Genomic DNA, 19777 nt, shown 5'->3' with positions numbered 1-19777 from the left:
TGAGAACCTGGCTCCAAGGACATGTCCTCATGAGCATTAGTGAAGTTATGCTGCAGCTCTGTGCTGCAGGAGCCCCCGCTCCGGCCACTGTGGGCCAGACACCCGGTCCACCTGCTGGCCCTGGGTTTGAGAATGCTGTGGCCAGGCTCTGCTTTTGCTGCCTCTGGAAGCCCTGCATTCATTCCTGCTGCTCCTCTTTCCCGGGTGGATTCCTCCGTGGCAACCAGCTTCCAATTCCAAGTCTTGGGTTGATTGGCTGAGCCCAAGTCACATGCAAAAGCTGCTGGGAAAGAGAGTTCAAAGCTTTTTTTTTTTTACAAGATGGAAAGATCTCCAGACCAATGAAGGATATGCTAAGAAGCAGATTCCCCTGATCCCACAATTTAAAATACCCCTATACCTCCAAAGACAGCCTTTTGAGATTTGGTTCAATGCATCCAAGGGCTTGACCTAGTGTTTCTTTTACTTTTTCTTCCTCCCCAAATTAACTTCAAGTTTATACCCATATCCTTTCTCGGTGCTTCAGTCCTTAATCCACACACTGAATCATCCAGCCCTCCCACCACAGGCCTCTTGGGAAGAGCTTGTTCCTTGTTAAAAAGGAACCCCAATTATTAACAGTGCAAAATGTGTTTTCCTCTTTCCTGGAGAGAAAGATTCTCCAGGGTTTTTTCTTTTCTTTTTTTTAAATGGGTGACAGGAAGCAAGTTTTTTTTAAAAAAACCAAGAACGCATATAAATTGAACGATCTGTATGAGAACAAGAGGGCAACTTCAGCTTGTCCAAGAATCCAAATTGGAAACAAATTGGTTTGAATTGCAGGAAGACAACTTTCTGGTTTCAGGCTTGTGGCGACATGGAATTCCTTTCTGGGAGGTCTCAGGGGTATTGGCTGGTCCCCCAAGTTTGCTGTCATAATTATGACATCATCGGGTGTGAAGATACAGAGAGAGATCAGACGTCTTTCTCCTGTCTCTGCTGGCCTCACTGTAAGAGTGCAACACCAGCTTGCAGGGGGTTGGATGTAAGTCCAAATAGTGCATCAAGTATTGGCTTGCAAATGCATGCGTGTCTGATGGGGGAGCAGAGTCACTAGAACCAGAAACAACAGAGGATTCTTAATTTCAGTTAACTACTGGTGCCTTAACCTCAATCCAGCCCAAATAAGTTTTGTGATTGCAAGCGACACTGAAATTGCCAAAGAGAAGTTGGGGAGTGCTCTCCTATTTTCTCTGTCTCACTTAAACACGGGGAACTTTTCTGAGCCTATAAATATGACGGTGGCCCAACCACGTCTCTCTTTGTAGTCTATGAAATTAACTAGTTGGCAGGGGCCATAATCACCGCCAAAAACCCAAGTGTGGGTTCTTCCTCCACACTGACAAAAATAACAGTTAATTAGGCTGCAACACCCAAAGGAAAGTGAACTTACACCACCAATCGCTGGGCGGCATGCAAATCGTCACCATGACAACCGGCATTTACCGCTCTTCAATTTTAATATATCAAAGGCTGAGGGTAATTTCCCAGTGAGAATACAGGAGGTGGATTTCTCCCCTCCCTCGTTCTTTCCGCCAGTCTTTTGCCAGGACTGCCAGTACAGGAGCTCTATTCCTGTGACAACAGGTTTTAAAAGGAAGAGAAGCCTTGTGAAAGAGTCAGACACCTGGCACAGTACTCCTGGGATGCTGTGCACCTTGGGAGGCCCAGAAAGAATAGCACAGCATTCTTCCGGGTCTGAGTGAACAGAACTCAGAGGCAGGTGAAGTATGAGCAATACACTTTCAACCTCAATTCCAGGTGAATTTTCAGTTTTCATGAAAATCCTTCCTTCTGTCTAAGTGCTTACTCCATGCCTGGCACCATCTCATTTGTTCTTCATGACCAAACTGGAAGGTAAGCATTATTCATAGTTAACATTAAGATAGGATGAATGCCTTCATCATGTAGTCACACAGCCTGGCTGCACTACATCAGTCCTCACAACCCAGGACCCTTATATTTTGTCTTCTCTGTATTACGAAAACTTACTCTGTACAAGCAGTAGATGTATTTATTGTTATCGTCACAGCCATGACCATAACGTAGCAGTCAGCTAGTGCTGCATAACAAATGCCTACAAAATCTCAATGGCATACAGTCATTACAATCTGGTCCTCATGTGTTCGTTCCCAGGCTCCCCAGGGGAAGCAGTTCTCACAGTGAGCCACTAGAAGCAGTGACCAACCATGCAAATGCACTTCAAATCCTTCCTGTGTCATCTGTGGTAATATTCCATTGGCCCAAGCAAATCACATGGTTGAGCCTAGGATACTTCATTTTGGAGTGCTTCTTAGATCTGAGTGTGCCTCAAAATTACCCAGGGAAGCTTGCTAACAATGAGGGTGTTCAGACCGTTCCACCATAGAGTTTAGTTCCTAGGTCTGGGGCGGAGCCCAGAAGTCTGCCTTTGGGATCAGTTTCTCATAGAATCTGACCCCACAATGCCTTGTCCATAACTACTATTGAACATTACAGTGAGGAAAGCCACAGCTTTCCTTATGCTCTTTGGTTTGGCTACTCCTTGGTTTTGGTTAGGGATTCTTTTCAGCCTCTCCCACTGCCCAGTCCCCTACTGTGTCAGAGATATCAGATTTAGAGCCAAATCTTGTGGGGAAAGACACGGACATCCTCTCTATGTCCCTCTAGAGAAGTGTGAAAGTGCGTGGAGCCCCTGTTTCCTTTTGTTTGGCGGTTGGATCAATTTTTGTTGAATCCTAAGTGACCAGATTCCTTAGAAAGAGTCAGGAGCATCATGACAGCCCTGTGGGCTATGAATCCTGTCTTTAGCTGATGAAAATAGAGACCAGATGCTCGCTTCGGCAGCACAAATGCTAAAATCGGAATGATACAGAGACGATTAACCTAGCACCTGTTCAAGGATAACGTGCAAATTCGTGGAGCATTCCATTAAAAAAAAGAAAGAAAATAGAGACCAGAGAGCTAAGGCTCTCACCCATGGTCAGAGAACTAGCAAGTGACTGAGCCAAAATAAAGAGTCCAGATGTTTTCAATTTTCTTAGGTTTTCATCCTAGTTCTACTGCTCAAGAGCAGGATGACCTTGGACTCTGCATAACATTTTTGAACTCCAGAGTCCTTGCCTTTAACCTGAGGATCACAGTGCGTAGTTATTCCAGAGTCAAATGTACACAAAGCACTAAGCAGCTTGGTCGTAACTGCAGCAGTAATTAGAAACGGTGGGTGGTAAATGTATTAGACTTACCTCTGACTTTCTTATCAACAGATGAAAGTAGGTATTTCCAGCTGGGCATGGTAGTTTCCAGCTATAATTCCAGCACTTGGGAGACTGAAGCAGAAGGATCATGAGTTCTAGGAGTACATAGGAAGACCCTATCTCAAACAAAACAAAACAGAACAGAACAAAGCAGAGCAGAGCAAAACAAATAGTAGATATTTCTTTACAGTTGTTAGTGATATCTCAAAATAGCATTAATATTCAAATCTTCTTCAAATTTAAGTCAATTTTAGATCCACCATTCCACCTTGTTATTTTGAACAGTAATGAGAGAAACTGATGGACAGGGAAGAGACATCAGCAGACTTCCAGGGAAACTGAAAGATTCCTCATTTTTGACAGGTGTGCGTGACAGAGCCATGCCCACAAGCCAAGTTGTTCAGCTGCAATGGTGGCTTCCAAAGTCAGGGTATTTTGCCTCAATAATGACAAACCCAAGGATGGAACGTACATGGGGGCTTGATGGAAGAGGAGCAGTGAGGCTGGCTGGTGGTTGGATCTGGGTCACGGGAATTTGTTATACTATTCTGTTTCCTCTGCAGGTGTTTCGAGAGTTCCATAATTCAACATTTTGGAAAAGAACTTCTTCTATTGGTTTATCACAATGAAAAATATTGTGATAGCTGTCATCCCATATAGCTCATTTATTTGGAATTTCTATGCATGTTACTTTGCATAACCAAAACCTTACTTTTTCTGAGATGGGTCCATTGGCTTCACCAGGCAGCTAGTTTCTCTTGACTGCAAATATTTAAGATTTCCTCCTTCTGATCTTACTTTCCTTGGCACAAAACTTTCAGCTTGCTTCAGAATGACAGCCTGGCACATTTTCAGAGAGCGTCACAGCTTCCAGAGCCCTGTTCCCCTGGCTTCACCCCGCCCGCGTGGCTGTGGGACCTGCACACTACATGCTGACATGCTCAGAACAAATGACCGTGCTTCTATAGCTCTCTTTTCGTAAAGGAGACATTTGCCAGAAATTGTGATCATTTCAGTGTCTGAGCCTAATGAGCAATCTGAAACTAAGAAGTGAAGGGTGGTCAATTTTACTGTGAGAATGTAGACTCATTTAAAGTAATAATTTTAAAAGCCCTATTTTTCTTATGTATGCTTTAAGTAGCTACCTTAGTGAACTTCCAAATGCCAAAAACAGTCACTTAAAAACAAATCAGGAAAAATCTTGAATTATGAAATCTGTTGAAATGTGGAATTACTTCCTTTAGGCTCCACCAGGCACATGAACTCAGCTAACAGAATCTGGCTGGCGTGTCAGTTTGGCCAGTTGACAAGGATAAAGCCTTCTAAAAATGTTTGTTTGACTGTTCCCCTGCAAGTTGTTTATATATGTCTGAAACCCAAAGAAAACATTTATTTGCTTTTTTCCCCATAGAGTCCTGTTTGACACTACATCTCCAGCATTTAACCACAACTCCTGACACAGGTGTATGCTATATGTTCCTATCTATTCATGGCACTGGGATTTAAACAGCCCTTGTACCACTTGTGCCACTCCTCCAATCTTTTTTTTTTTTTTTTTTGGCTTATTTTGTGTTAATCTCATGTTTTTCCCCGGGCCCATCCTGGACCTATGATCCTCCTATCTATGTCTTCTAGTAGCTAGAATTATAGATGTGAACTATCACACATGGCTTGTTTGTTGAGATGGGGTTTCTCTAATTCCCTGCCCCACCCCCAGGAGAGACTGGTTTTAAACAGCTTTTGTCCCAATCTCCTCCTCTCAAGTAGCTGAGATTACAGGTGTGAGCCACCACACCCAACTCCAATATTGCCAAAATGAATGGAAGAATGGGAATTTTTGGAAGGGCAAATCTCAGTTGTGGAATAGCTCCAGTGGCTCCAGACTTGGAACCTGTGAGCTTTTCCCTGTTGGAAGACAACTCTGCAGAGAGAATCAGGTCTGATCTGGAACAAACAGAGAAACAGCAGATGAAAGACCTCGCCTTTGCAGAGAGGCATTGGCACAGGCGCCTGTTTGTTTTCTCTACTGCGTTGTGAAAAGTGCTAATGGGATTAGCCTTTTGTGATGAATACGAAGATGATATGAAAACAAGTGCTAATATACAATGTGAAATTGCTAACAAAGGAGAAAATTGCTAATAAAATTCAATGGACCTCGATGGCAAGTGTGCTTCCCACATTTCCCTGGTCCGGCCAGAATTGTCTCGTAGCACAGGAGCAAAAGCAAGCTGGGGAGAAAGCAGAGCACAGGGCTGCTTGGTGATAGGTAAATGTTAGTTACTACCCTTAAAATTACCTCTATGTTGGTGTGAATGGGAGGTGGGAGCTGGCACATACGAGACACCTGGGAACACATACTATCATCCCCCAGTGCCTGGAGGACCCCGCTTCCTCTCCAGAAGCAGGCCAGGAAAGGATGCGTTCTACATTTGGAACAGGGTTGGAACCTTCCAGAATTGTTTCCTATCTTTTTCAGGGGTCGGTCTTGCTACAGCCTGTGTGATTGGCTGGGTAGACATTTACTTTCCCAAGCACCCAAATGGAGAAGCAGGCAGAAGGTAATAACTTGTCTATGGTCACAAGCTGAAATTGGGTCCTAGATTCAGGTTTCCTCCTCCACTCCATCCCCTCCTCCTCCTCCTTCCCAGACTCTCCTTCTCCCTGTCCATCCGCTCCGCTCTTCTCCTTCCTGTTCTGTCACCTTCCATCTTCACACTCTCAATCCCCATTACTTAACTCCCCTCTTTCTCCCTGCTCCCCTTTTTTGTCCACCCCCACTGTCTTTTTCTTTTCAGTATCCCTCTCTACCCTCGCTTTCTCCCAAACCCTCCATTCTCATCATTCTTACTATTCTTTGTATTCTCTTTTATTTTATTTTACTTTACTTTATTTCTTTTTATTGTTGTGCAGGATGGGGGTACACTGTGGCATTTACAAAGGTTCTTACACTATATCAAATACATCATACTTGAGTTCACCCCCTCCACCATTCTTATCCAAGGGTCATTTGCTCCAGGGAAAGCTGACAGTCCTTATGAAAATGGGCTTTGGGTTGGGAGTAGCCATGAAGGGATGAAATTCTGGATGAAACTGGGCTCCGAGACTCACAAATTCTGCACAGATGCCTGACTTCTCTGAGCTCTTGGCTCCCCCATCCATGTAATGGGGGTAAGTGCTACAACTTGAACCAGAACTGTAACCACTCAAAGTGGGCGTGTGTGGGGAAGAGCACTGGGAAGGAAAATCGAAAACCTGAGCTGGTGGGGGGGAGAGGGAGGGGGTGGAGTGGGTGGTAAGGGAGGGGGTGGGGGCAGGGGGAAGAAATGACCCAAGCCTTGTATGCACATATGAATAATAAAAGAAAAAAAAAAAAAGAAAACCTGAGGTAGTTTATTAGGGTGATTGTTTTCCTTCTTCGAAATGTTCATTGACAACATTTTGTGGTATTTTTATGGTTCTCGGCAGCCCCAAAGTCCTCCAGTTAAAACTAATATTTTGACACAGTCTCTTTACCATACTGAAATGAAACTTATCAATTGTGTAATGCACACAATACATTAAATATTTCATATTTTAATATAATGACTTATCAGTATTATAAAGAAGAATGAAAGTAATTTACATAAAATAGTATGTGGAGCAGTCTTTTGGTATCCATAGGTCTGCAGCTCCAAGGAGACCACCGTGTAGGGACAACCACACGTGCTCAGGGTGCACAGAGTTCAGTGCTGGGCTGTCATGACACCGCCCAACCTCTGCTAAAGACAGGGTGCTTTTCAACAAATCTCCAATTACCTCTATTGTTGCGTCTATTAAGCACATTCACTTTTACCTTGCTTTGGGGGCACCATTTGCTCTTTGAGAGGCAGATTCTCACAAAATGAAGGGCAGCTATACACTCAGCAAACCATACAAGGATTTCACACACTTGACCTTCACGTGGGACTGACCGACAGCTTCTCTGTATACCCTGAGCTGTAGAACGTGCTCACGAAAATTTTAGATTTCTGTTTTTGAAATTTCTTCCAATTTAAAAAAAATTTTATTTTTATTTGACCATGCTTGGTCAAAACCGCATAAAATACGTCTATGAATATTTCAGTATCAAATGCATGGCCGTGAGAACAGAAGACATGCAAAGCAGGTAGGAGCTCATACCTGTATCTGGAATCGCCATTCCTCCAGGTTGGGGATACCAGATGTATTTATTGACGTCTGTGATGCTGTATGTGGCATTGTCACCAGAAATGAGGTCCTTGGAATTGACTATTCAGAATAATTCAAGTGAACTGAAGTATAGTCACACGGGCAGGATAAACTCTCCTGTTCTGCTGTCTGCTAGGATGGCTATAGTGATTTTCCATGTTTAATTAAATCCAGGAAACAGTACATGTTTGAGGAGATGGACACACTTAATTCTCTGATTTGAACGTTACACACTATATACACGTATCGAGTGGCCACACTGTATCCCACCATATGCATAATTATTTTATGTTGGTGAAACCACACAAAGTGAGTTTTGCAACTTAGTTTCGGACATGAAAGTTTTAGTGTAAATCAAGACTGCGAAAGTCACAAGGTGTCTATGGGGAAATGGCGTTTATACATAAGTTTTCCATCTACCTGTGTGCTCACAGGGACATAGAAAGTCAGCCAGGATTTGGGACAGTCCTGCACAGGCTGAGGTTGGCTCAGTCACTGCATGGCTCCACCCGTCTAAAGTGCCTCATGTCCCCACCGCCACCACTGTGGCCACCAAAAACAACCTTGTACAGTTCCAAAATGCCTCCTAGGAAATGGAACTGCCTGTGCTGAGAGTACAGCTATATTTTTAAAATAGAAAACGTAGTAGCAATAAAACACACACACAAAAGCCTTGCATTGTTTTGGGAGGTCTTTGACAACTCTGGGTTAGCTTCACGTCCTCTCTCCTTTGAGGTCGAAAACAAGTTAGAATAGTGATGCTGATCCCACATCTAGAAAATTGAAATTGAACCTTTTTTTTTTCCATCTAACATGACAGGTTCAGCACTTCTTTCCATCATCCTCCCGTCTGTCCTCAGAGTGGCTGAACAGAATCCTCGTGCAGATCCATGTTATTACTAATGGGATTTGTGTCAGACTAAATGTTCAACCTCTTGTTTCCAGAGACCACGGTGGATACTATTTGCCCCTCCCTGATCCCAACCTTCTTTCTATTTCTGCTAATAAAATAATTTCTTGCCAGATGGTGGAGAAAATGTAACCCCTTGGAGAAATGATGGTGCTTTCACCAAGGGCCGAGCTGGGGAGGATTAGTTTGGATTAAAGCCAAGCATTCTTAAGGGGAGACCTGTGGCTAGATTTGCATCAGGAAGCCCCCGTCTGGATAAAGCATGCATACTGGGTGTTGGGTTTTTATTCTGTGCAATGGGCCCCTGGAGGACTCTTCCATATGGGTGTTCTGTCTGTTTCGGAGCTGGGAGAATTCTATAAGGCTTGAGATTTCAATGGGAAAATAAAAAAAAAGCTGGCTCAAGTTGAAAATTTAAATTTCTTGAAAAAAACCCTTGCTATCCAGTCCTGCGATCCCAGACCCACATCCAGGAGGCTGAATTCCTCATCTGAGACTTTGCATAACTGTCCTGTTGTTTAGTCTGAAAGGAAGGTAGGGTTCTAGATATTTCTCTTTTCTCTTCCTCCTCTAAAATATTGTCTTTTTTTGTTACAGTAAAATGATTTACAGGTTTTATTAGAAAATTTAGTGTGCAAAAATATGCACAAATGTAAAATAGTGTCTTGCAGTAGCTCCCTGTGATACATTCTGTCAATTTAAACATTTAAAAAATAATGCATTGTTTCAAAGCAAAAATCATAGAGCTGCAGGAAATGGGGTTGACTTTTTGCTTCCATGGAATCTTGCTCTGTTTTATCTAGGATTTAACTTTACATTTATCTTAGTGCATGCTTAAAACACAGCTTAATCACTTGTGCAAAAACTGTCTACTACACTGTCTCTGACCTTGCCTTTACCTGTGAAATAGAGATGATAGCAGTGTCTCACCCTTATTATTGTCGTGATGATTAAGTGAGATTCAGGCTACAGAGTGCCTGGCTATTAGCAAAAAGCCATCACTATTTTCCACTAATCAAGGAAGGCACAAACTCCTCCACTAACCGGGGGAAAGCTGCTGCCCCTTTAAGTAACCCAACTTCAGAGTTGTTCTTTCTTTTTGTTGCAGCTAAAACTCTTTTGGAGAAACTTAGGAGGAACAAGGCAAGGTCACCAAGCCACTCTGATTCATTCTTTTAGATAACCTCAAACAAACTTGGCTTGCTGTGATAGTGAACTGAGCATGCCCAGAAGTGTTTGTGTCCACCGTCTTGCCTGTTTGAACATGTGACTTATGACCATAACTTGAGTGTGCTCTTAATGTGCCCGCTCCACATGTGTTTTCCTAGACATGAATGCATCGGCTTCCCAATAAAACCCTCGTGCCTTCTTTGTTCAGGGAAGCATCGGTTTGAAAATAACTCCAATACTCTCCTAACTTGCTACAATTAATCAATCTTTCTTCACTCTTTTATCTTCTGATTGTGTTGTATTCAGCAAGAGGAGAATTTCTTGCATCCCATCTCTTCACCACTGGCTTCACATTCAATAGTGCAAGAATCTTCTTTTCATCAACTCTTGGACTCCAAGCATCCCAGTCCAAACGCTTCTCTAGCCAAAACTTAGAATTCTTGTCTTTTTCTCACCATTGCTTAGCAAGCTCCACATCAAGAGCATACTTGACTGACATTTTCTGTCTCTCTTTTTTTTGGCTGTTCTGGGGTTTGAACTCAGGGCCTCAGACTTGGTAGGCAGGTGCTCTACCACTTCAGCCACTCAGCCAGCCCAAGAGTATGCTTGAGTACACTCCCGTTTCTTTATCACTACAACCACCATCCACTTTCATCCTCCACTTTCCAGGCCCTTGGCTGTGGCAATAAGGTCCTAGCTGTCATGTTTTGATTCATGACCCCTTAAAATCCAGTCTCCTCATTGTAGCTAGAGGAATTTTTTAAAATTCTGAATCATGTAACTCTCTTGGTTTAAATTTTCCAATGGCCCATGATGCTGTTTAGAATTAAATTTAAGCTCCCTATCCATGTTTTCAGGACTCCACATAATCAGACCCTGCCCATATCTAGTCTCATCTCAAACCCTTCCTTCTGTCCAACGCACTTTTGCTACACTGTTCTCCCAATACGCAAATTCATTTTTCCCCCAGACCTGGGACCTGTGCTCTTTGTGCCTTGGGTGTCCTTCCTCGGCATCATCTCTCCATGCTGACTTATTCTGATATTCAGCCTTTTTAGAATCGTCACCTGGGAGAGGCATCCCCTGACCTATCACTGTAAAGTCATTTATAACTTACTGTCCAATCTAGAACACTTATAGGGTGACAGGGAACTCTGTGACAATCAAGGCAAAGTAATAGGTTTGGAGCAGCTTAGTCCTGGGGTTGTCATCCTTCCAATTACTCACAGCTTCTCCATCCTATAACTACACTTTATTGTCTTCAGACCCCTTGTCATTAACTGATATTTTTATCTATGTACATATTCATTATCTCTTGGCTTAGTATAGATTTCAAGAAAATGGGGGTATTGTTTGTGGTTCATTGTTGCATCCTTATCTCCTTGTATACATTTAGCCTATAGTATATGCACTATGTAAATACATGTCTTGAATGTACATAAATAAATAAATAAATGAATAAATTTTAATAAATATCCTGAATCTAAGGCACCTTGAGTACCGAGAGTTATGTAGCTAAGGATTAGCTATTCTGGCTATACATCTTTTGAAGGCAGTTCATAAAATCTTCCTTTCTGAGATGATCGGGAATCACGTTCTTTTCCAAATCAAGAGATTCCAACCAAAGCTGGCTTGGGGGTACACAAGGTTCCCCAGAAGTTGCTAAGTTTGCCCTGGTCGCTCCCTTGTTGGAGCTGAGTTTGAGAAGCACAAAGTAACTCCAGGAATAAGAGTTACTTAGGCAAGCTGCTTAAAAGATGCCATGGTTTCACAGCATTTGGGGCCATGAAATAAATGCTCTCCCTGCTTACTGCTTAGAAATGCCAGAGAAGCAACACTGGAAATAACACAAGAGGATCATGGAATTAATTAGCGTGGGCAGTGATTGTATAAAATCTGGTTATTGTGGAGTGGGACTGGATGGCATGTTAATGAAAATTTAAGTCCTTTGGAAGAACCCTCCTGACCATTTGGTTCCTCCACAGCCCATCCCCCATGGGACAGGATTTCTTAGGGGCCCAAACAGAAATCCCCTTATCACACACAGTGCAGATTGCGGGAAGGCTTGCTCTTGCACTGTTTGCATTTCTAGAAAGGAAGGATCTGGGATTATGTAACTGCTTGTGGGTTCTAAGGGCTTCTAATGGGCCTCTCTTTGTACAGTTTCTTAGCAACCAATTGAAGTTTGTAAGCTGAAACAAATTGCCTGGAGTCCATCACTCCTTGGCACAGTTCTCTGAGTCTAGCCTGTGTCTAAGAGAGCCAGCCTGGAGGATCTGTACTGTTTCTTCCTTGCCAAAGCTCAGTAATCCTTGTTCCGTCATTGTTTCACCTGGGCAGGGAAGGAATTGGGAGGTGGGAGCTATGTTAAGGACCAGCTCTTTTGTGTCTTTAGAACTTCAAGTGAAGCCAGGTAAAGTCTTCAAAAGAATTGACTTGCATTCTTTCATTAGAAACAGAGGCCATGCTGCTTGACAGGCAAGAATGTCTTTCAGAGTTAGGAGGAATCCTGGCTCTGTCACTTACTGGCTGTGTGTCCTTCAACGAATTGCGTTACATTTCAGGGCTTCAGTGTTTTCATTTTATCACACAAAATGAAGACGGAAATTGTACCTTCCTCATTGGTTTGCTGACAGCATAAAGGTTTTTAACAAGTATTTAATCAGGATTAGGGCTCTTTATGTGTTATGCACTGTCTCTGGTGCTGAAGGCACCAAGGTAATGGAACTGACTAAAATCCTTGCCCACAGATATAATGGTGTCATGAGGGACACAGAGAAGTGGATGGAATCGAGACCATCATGCAAGGCCTCCTGGGGAATGCATCCACTGAAGAAGATGTCACACAGCCCCAAGGAAAAGCCATAATACAGCTCATAGAGGTTGAAGATGGTAAGTGCATGCTAGCTTTCCTTTTATTCATTAGCTCATAGGTGCTATTAGTGTCATTCATTCATTTACTCATTTGTTTAGTGATTCAGTGACTAATTCTCAATCACTTATATACCATCCAACCACCCTTCTATTTGACATTTTCTGAAGTAGGAGGGCAAGACTGATGTGATTCCTAATTCCATATAACAAGTCACAATAAAGGCAAGAATAAACAAGGTTTATAGCCAAGTTTGTTGGCCTCAGCGCCACTGTCATGTTTGGCCATACAATCCTTCATTGTGTGTGTTGGGCGGGGGCTGTCCTGTGTATTAGCTTAAAGAGCAACCCTGGCTTCTATCTACTAGTTTTCTGAAGCACTTCAACCTATGACAACCAAATTTGTCACCAGACATTTCCAAATGTCCTCTGGAATTGCCCCCAAGTGAGAATTTCTAGTTTACAGGAATATTTCCTTAAGAAGAGAACTTAATTCACCATGTTTCTTGAGAAAGAAAATGAACCTAAAACTTTAACTTTAAAAATAATAGCATTATTTTCAGACATTTTATTTTCTACAGTTATATTTGCTTGTGTTGGACAGAAGAAGGGATGTGGGAACTTTTTGAAATCAGAAATATTTCATCAGGCACCAGTGGATCATACCTGTAATCCTAGCTACTCAGGAGGCAGACAGCAGGAGGATCGAGGTTTGAAGCCAGCCCAGGAAAATATCTTGAAAAAAACCCAACACACACACACATACACACACAGACAAAGGCCTGGTAGAGTGGCTCAAGTGGTACAGTGCCTGCTTAGTAAGTGCATGGCCTGAGTTTAAACCCCAATACCACCAAAAAAACCCCAAAAATGGAATCTTGACCCCTAGGAACTATTCCCATCACCACTGAGAACTGTGACTCATTCAACTAACTCCTCAAGACTTGCTAAAGTAGTAGTTATGACAGAGAAATCTCCACTCACCTGGGATACAGGCCAGGCTTGGTGCCTTTGGAACGCTGCCCTGATTTTGTTGACTCCACAGTCACAAAGTCTAACCTATAATTCTTCAGGGGGTAATAGCAGTGAGACTTTCTCTCTGAGAAACTCTTGATACCCTGGGCAGAGGAAATGCTCACAGGGTATCGTGGAGGCGAGGGCAGCCATCTCTACGTTCAACATCAACCAGACTCCCTTTGTGCTCTCTCTGCTCTTGTCCCACTGACTTTCTTAGTTCATTCACACCTCAAAACACAAATATGATTGTATCAACCTTGGCCCGGGTCGCTGGTCCTTACAAATCTTGTGTGGTGCCCCACTGTTTTGAGAATAAGAATCCTCCCATGGTCTCCATGCCTGCAGTGGTCTTGTTTCTACCAACACTGTGACACTGACATCATCTACTACAATCTGCCATCCCTATGGCTGTCTTGCTGGGTCCTCTCTACTGCTCCTGTCTCCTCCCCTTCTCTGCTTCCTAGCTGTAGTTTTGCATTTATTCATGTGTTTTTATAGTAAAAGCTGTCTTTTATACCAGACTCTAAGCTTCACAAAGAATAAGATGATGCCAGTTTTGAACTCAGAATTCAAAGCTTGACACATATCAGGTGTTTGATAAATAATAGATTTCAGATTGAGTAAATAGTATTTCAACCGCTCCTCAACTGCAAAGCCCTATGTTAGTAAACTTTTCTGAAGCCGTAAGGAGTGGCTTGAGGAAGAGACTAAGAAATTTGTAGTTCATGGGACATTAGGGAATCAGGAAATTGTATTAGTTCCACTCTCTCTTACCCTTTCTTGCTGATACCTTCATCTTATGCTCTCCTATATTACAGCCCCCTCGAAGTTAGATTGAGAGAGTTTTACTTCTAAAATTACTTCTAGACAACATCTATCTCACCTTCTGCATACAGTAGGTACTCAATAATGTTCTGCTGAATGAATAGATGTATGCATTATGGGTGTAATGTAAATCTTATCAACTGAGAAAGATGTGGAAAGGAAAATGGAAGCCTCAGGATGTTTATTTATTCACCAGTAGACATACAGAAGGAGCCAAGATTGTTTCTTTTTAAGTTAACATTTCTTGAGGACATGCTTTTTGCGAGGGTCTGTGAGAAAGGCTTTCTATGCAATATCATGTTTAACACCAAGAAGTTAATTTGTAGATGTTGCTTAATTTGTAAATGAGGAAACATAATCACCTTAAGGTCAGAGAATAGAGGCAAAATTATTATTTCATATTTAGGGTTGGGTCCGACTTTAAAATTCCTGCAAGGATTCCTTCACTAACTCTGGACTCAGTCAACACTTTTTGCCTTCCTGTTCTCACTTGCCAGATGGGAGAGTCCATCTCTTCTCAAATCTCAATGCTGAATGAGAACACGGGTCCTGGGCAGGCACCAAGAGGCACGCAGCCAGAAGGGTGCTGATTCACTAGTTGGGTTCCAGCTCCACACAGGTCTGAATTCCCATTTCTCAAGGCTCTTATAGTAACACAGCAGCCTGCAGACAAGACAACCTTGAACATCTACTGCTTTCCAATTCCCACTAGAAGGGCTCCTGCCACCTCAGGAGGCAAGATACAGAGCAGGTACTTCACCCAGCTTGCCAGTAATTTGTTCTGCTCCATGAAACTCTGTGTCTGCTTGTCCAATTTCATGAAAATTGGATTAATGAGTGTTAATTGGCACCGACTCAGCTTGTGTAAAAGGACGGTGTCGGATGGAACGGGAGCTCATTGGTGTGAGAGCAAGATCCCAAAGCTCCTGGGAATTGCATTTCTGCATGGAGGCCAGGGTTATAGCTTACTGTGATAGCTTCCTCCAGGTTACTGTTATGAGAGACAGATTTGCTTTGGATTACTTGGTCAAAATGTTCATTCATTCACTCATTCGTATAATCTCTTTTGAACACCTATGTTGTGTCAAGCTCCAGAGAACCAACCAGTGGGGAATAAAACAGGGAAGGAGTTACTCTTACAAAGCTTACATTCTTGCTGCAGATGATAAACAATGATCAAATAAAGATAGGATATTATGTCAAGCAGCATTTTCATCTGCTCCTTCTTTATTTTTCATTAAGTATGAGAAAATGTTAGATTTTTCATCTTTTATTTCATTTGCTAGGCAAGTACTCTACCACTTTGGCTACTATGCCCCAGCACCTTTTGCTTTAGTTTGTTTTTTATGTCGGATCTTATGCTTTTGTAGAGCGGGACAGGGGTCACTCACACATGTGCAAAGGGGTTACATAGCAGAAGCAAGGGCCAGAGGCAGTCAAGTAAACTGCCTGTGATGTCCAAAAGAAAGGTGAGTTGGGTGGAAGTACGTGATGGAGACCTCACTCCCACCTCAGAGAATTCTTCTGTCTGGGATGCTTGAAGCACAGCTTTTGGTGGCAGATGACCAGATTAAAGGATATGTTTGTACTATCACTCTTAGGTCTTGGGATGTTTGATGGATTCTAAGGCTCACATTTTAAAGAACATTGAGTTAATCCAGAACATTGTGGTTTTTCTGTTAATATTGTGGATCTTGATCTTGTTTTTATCCTTGTGGCTCAAAAGCTCTGATTGTGTGTGTATGTGTGTGTGTGTGTGTGTGTGTGTCCTGTGACCTCAAGTCAAGCATTCTTCTTACCATATAAATAAGGGCTGATCTAAGCATTGGGTAATAAGAAAATCCCCCACACTTGAGGAAAGGCTTCACCTCCATTTAATCCAGTGACTCTCAGCCTTGACTGCACACTCTGGAAACACCCATCAGCTTTAAAAATGACTGATGCCGGGGTCCCATCTCCAGAGATGCACATTTGATTGGTCTAGGGTTAGTACAGGCATCAGGACTTAAAAAATGTCCCCAGGAGATTATTCTATTGTATGACCATGTCTGAGAGTCTCTGGTTTAATCTTATTTGAACCATTCACAATAGGTAAGGTAGATCAGATTCTCCTCCCTGCTTTTAAATGAATGAGAAAACTCACAGAAACCTGAGTGACTGGTTTAAAATCACTGTTGTAGCTTGGTTATGAAGTGTCCCCTCAAAACACCCAGGTATGGAAGGTCTGGTTCCCAGGTAGTACTGCTATTGAGAAGTGACACAACAGTGCTGCTTTAATCAATTGGATTAATCCATTGATTACTAGATTGGGCTATAAGCTGGGGGAAGTAGGTCATCGAAGGTTTGTCTGTGGAGTGTGTATCTGAGTATCTTCTCCCCAGACCCTTCCTCTTGCTCTCTCTGCTTCCTGGCCTACATGAGGTGAGCAGCTTTCCTCCACCATGCTCTTCCGCCATGATGTTTCTGCCTTGCCACAGGTCTAAGAGCTATGGCGCCAGCTGACCTCTAAAACCATAAGCCAAAACAAACTTTTCCTTCTCTAAGTTGGTTTCTCTCAGGTAGTTTTTCTCAGTGATGAAAAATTGATTAATATGCTCACACAATACATAAGAAGGTCAGAACTCAACCTAAGGTTAGTTGGTTAGTGCTCTTCCAACTGTATCAGGTGGCTAGCATTTTGCCCATTATAAAGGAAGAGTCCTTGGGGATGGAGTGACCAGGCTTCTGTATAAAGCTGAGACTTTTGATTACAGAACGGTACAGGCTCTACATCCCTAATTTCCCAGATTCCTATTTCCAGGTTTTGAAGCAAAGTTTGGGCCAATATGCATATTGATGACTAAATTCTAAGCCCATGGATGACAAGGTCAATGCCATTGTCTGCTGATGCAGGTCTTAAAGAATTAAGGTTGGAAAACAAAGCTCTTAGATCCAAACCTAGGTCAATTCTTAGTTCTGAGTAATTCTTGCTCCTAGAGTTCATCCAAGCTCATCTTTGGACACTTGCAACCTATCTGCCTGCCATCCATCTCTGATTAAATGAGCAGATGCTCATGCGCTCATGCTAGAATGAGAGAGAAGCTGGAGGTGCTGATGAAATTCTCATAGTGGTAAGGGGGACCCCAAAGACTTGATGAAAGAGTAACCAGTGTTATGTAAGAAACTGAGCCAAAGTGTTCAGACATCCCTTGGCAGCCAGGATTACATTAGCTATGTGGGGGTATTTTGTAGTAATTGTTATACAGCTGCCACCACAGTTCCTCTTAGGAGTGCAGTCTAATTTAGAATTTAGCTTTTTGGTTTTCTTTAGGTGAAGTATAGTAAGCTCTAAGACACTGGTTTGCAAAAAGACAGCAGGACAAAAGAGGTAGTGGCATTTTTGGGAGTTGGGGGAAAGCAGATAGAAGGAGTGATGATCAGGTAATGGAGAGAGGAAAGGAAGTATGTCTGCGCGAGGAGACTGTGCAGGTGGGTAGCCAATGAGAAGTTGTTGAGTTGTCTGGGAATGGAGGTGGCCAAAGCTAAATCCCAAATCACTGAAAATGCGCTAATGCAATCCCATACCTGCCAGCTTCGGTAGAGCCTGCCCACGAGGTTCTGCAATTGTATGCTAAGGTATGATGGGACCAGGATACTTACTGAGAGAGGAAGCGATGCAGTACAGAAAGAAGAAAAACAGAACCTTTAAAATAGAAGGGTACCTGTAAAGTGAGCCAACTAGGTGGGAATGGAACCCGGGGTTACAGCTGAACTTGACTTTCCCAAAGAACCTGTAAAGAGACTGGAGGCAAGACTGTGTTTCCCTCTGTTTGGGGCATTTCACGGGAATCTTACCTGGCTCTCAGAAGTCAAGGTGATGCCACTTGGTTATAACTGGAAGCATAAGGAAGACATCAAGTTTCACATACAGAATGAATGTGAATACTATGCTGAATGGAATGCCCCTGAAGAAATGATAGATGGAGCAAGCTATCCAGCTCATTTGTCCATTTACTCATTTATTCACTCATCAAACACTGGCAATACCACCTTACATATTAAGAGAATACAGACCTCACCTCTGCCCTTAAACAACTTTCACTTTTGGAACATGAAGGCAAGGGGAATGACATTTATTGAACTCCTGCTGTATGTAGATGCTAAGACATGTGTTTCACATGTACTGTTTTAAAAATTCTCCCAACAGCTTTCTAGGTAATTATTAACCCTAATATACTGACAGGGAAACTGAGGCCCAGAGATGTTAGGAAGCTTGGCTCAACCTGACTCAGCTAATCCATGATAAAAACCAGGATTATCTGGTTCCAAAATTGGAATGGGGGTTTCTATTTTGGTGGGAGGCACTGGAAAACTGGCAATGGGTGAGTCAGGCTTGATAGTGCGACTTGAAAAGCACTCCGTATATTTCTCCATCCAGTCTGCCCTGGAGCCTGACATCCCACTCCGGAGCATCTAGAACTTTTGGCCGGCTTCCTCATCAGTTCCACTCTTAGAAGCTTAACCACCAAGTCAGCAAGCTACATCCCTGCACCACGGAGGAGCTGGTTAGCTCAAGACTTCTGGGTGCTTGCTGAGCAGCTAAGGCCTTGGAATGCTCAGCGAGAGTCTGGGACCCGAATGCTGCTAGAGAATGCGGAGAGCGATGCTGCTCTCTCTTCATGGCAGGTGCATGCCCGGCTGTCTGCTGCAAGTTTGAATCATCCACTGCAATTAGCAAAGGGCATTTCCGCAGGCCTTTTCAATGAGCCCTGTGTCTAGGCTACAAGGATAAAAGTAGAAATCTACCATGTGATCCCATAAACGTAAACACTCCACACCTAATTAAGTAAGAGGGAAATTATCTGCGCCATCGGCTATCGTTGTGATTATTTATTTAAAATGATTTGCTTTAGACATACCCAGAGCCCTTCTCCTTAGAGAGGTATGTAGGAGCTGGGTGGAGACAATGTGGGCACTTGAGAAACAGAAACGAATCGGACTGGCAAGTTGAGAAGCCACCTGGGCCTGGGGTTGGCTGTGGCAGTGGATGGACATCTGTTGTTTTTGTCGTTCAACACCATCTTCTCCCGTTGGGTATATATGCTTCTCTTCTGCTCCAATCCTGTAGATGAGGATGGGCCTGCCAATCAAGGGTTCCTACCCAATCCCCTGGCCACAGGGGTGGGCACATGATTCAGCCTCAGCCAATCATAGTGCCTTATTTGCCTGACCTTTATCTCTTTTGGCAATAAGGTTGAAGGATATTGATGTTTGCTATGACAGAGTTTGGAGGAGAAGCAGGGAGGTATGGAATTCAAAGCATGGCCTTCTCCAGATTCCCTGGGGACAACAAAGAAATTGGTTGTTGGGGTGGGAGGTCAGTGCTAAGTCAGACTTTCTGCTCTAACTCCATCTTGAGCCATCCTCAAACCATTAGTTTTTGAAAGTCTCTTTTATACATTGGGATTTTAATGTATAATTTTGTTTAGGAAAGGATATCCATTAAAAGAAAAAGACTTGCAAC

General features: G+C 42.9%; 1 non-coding gene across 1 annotated transcript; it reads left to right on the top strand.

Moving 5' to 3' along the window:
- Positions 1-2849: 2849 nt before the first annotated feature.
- Positions 2850-2956, top strand: LOC141418677 (U6 spliceosomal RNA). Its single transcript, XR_012443338.1, has one exon. It is a non-coding gene; the product is annotated as a U6 spliceosomal RNA (small nuclear RNA).
- The last annotated feature ends 16821 nt before the right edge of the window (positions 2957-19777 follow it).

This window comes from Castor canadensis, chromosome 17, assembly GCF_047511655.1.
Source record: "Castor canadensis chromosome 17, mCasCan1.hap1v2, whole genome shotgun sequence".
Classification (NCBI taxonomy): Eukaryota; Metazoa; Chordata; class Mammalia; order Rodentia; family Castoridae; genus Castor; species Castor canadensis.
This window is presented reverse-complemented; position numbering and strand designations above follow the sequence as displayed.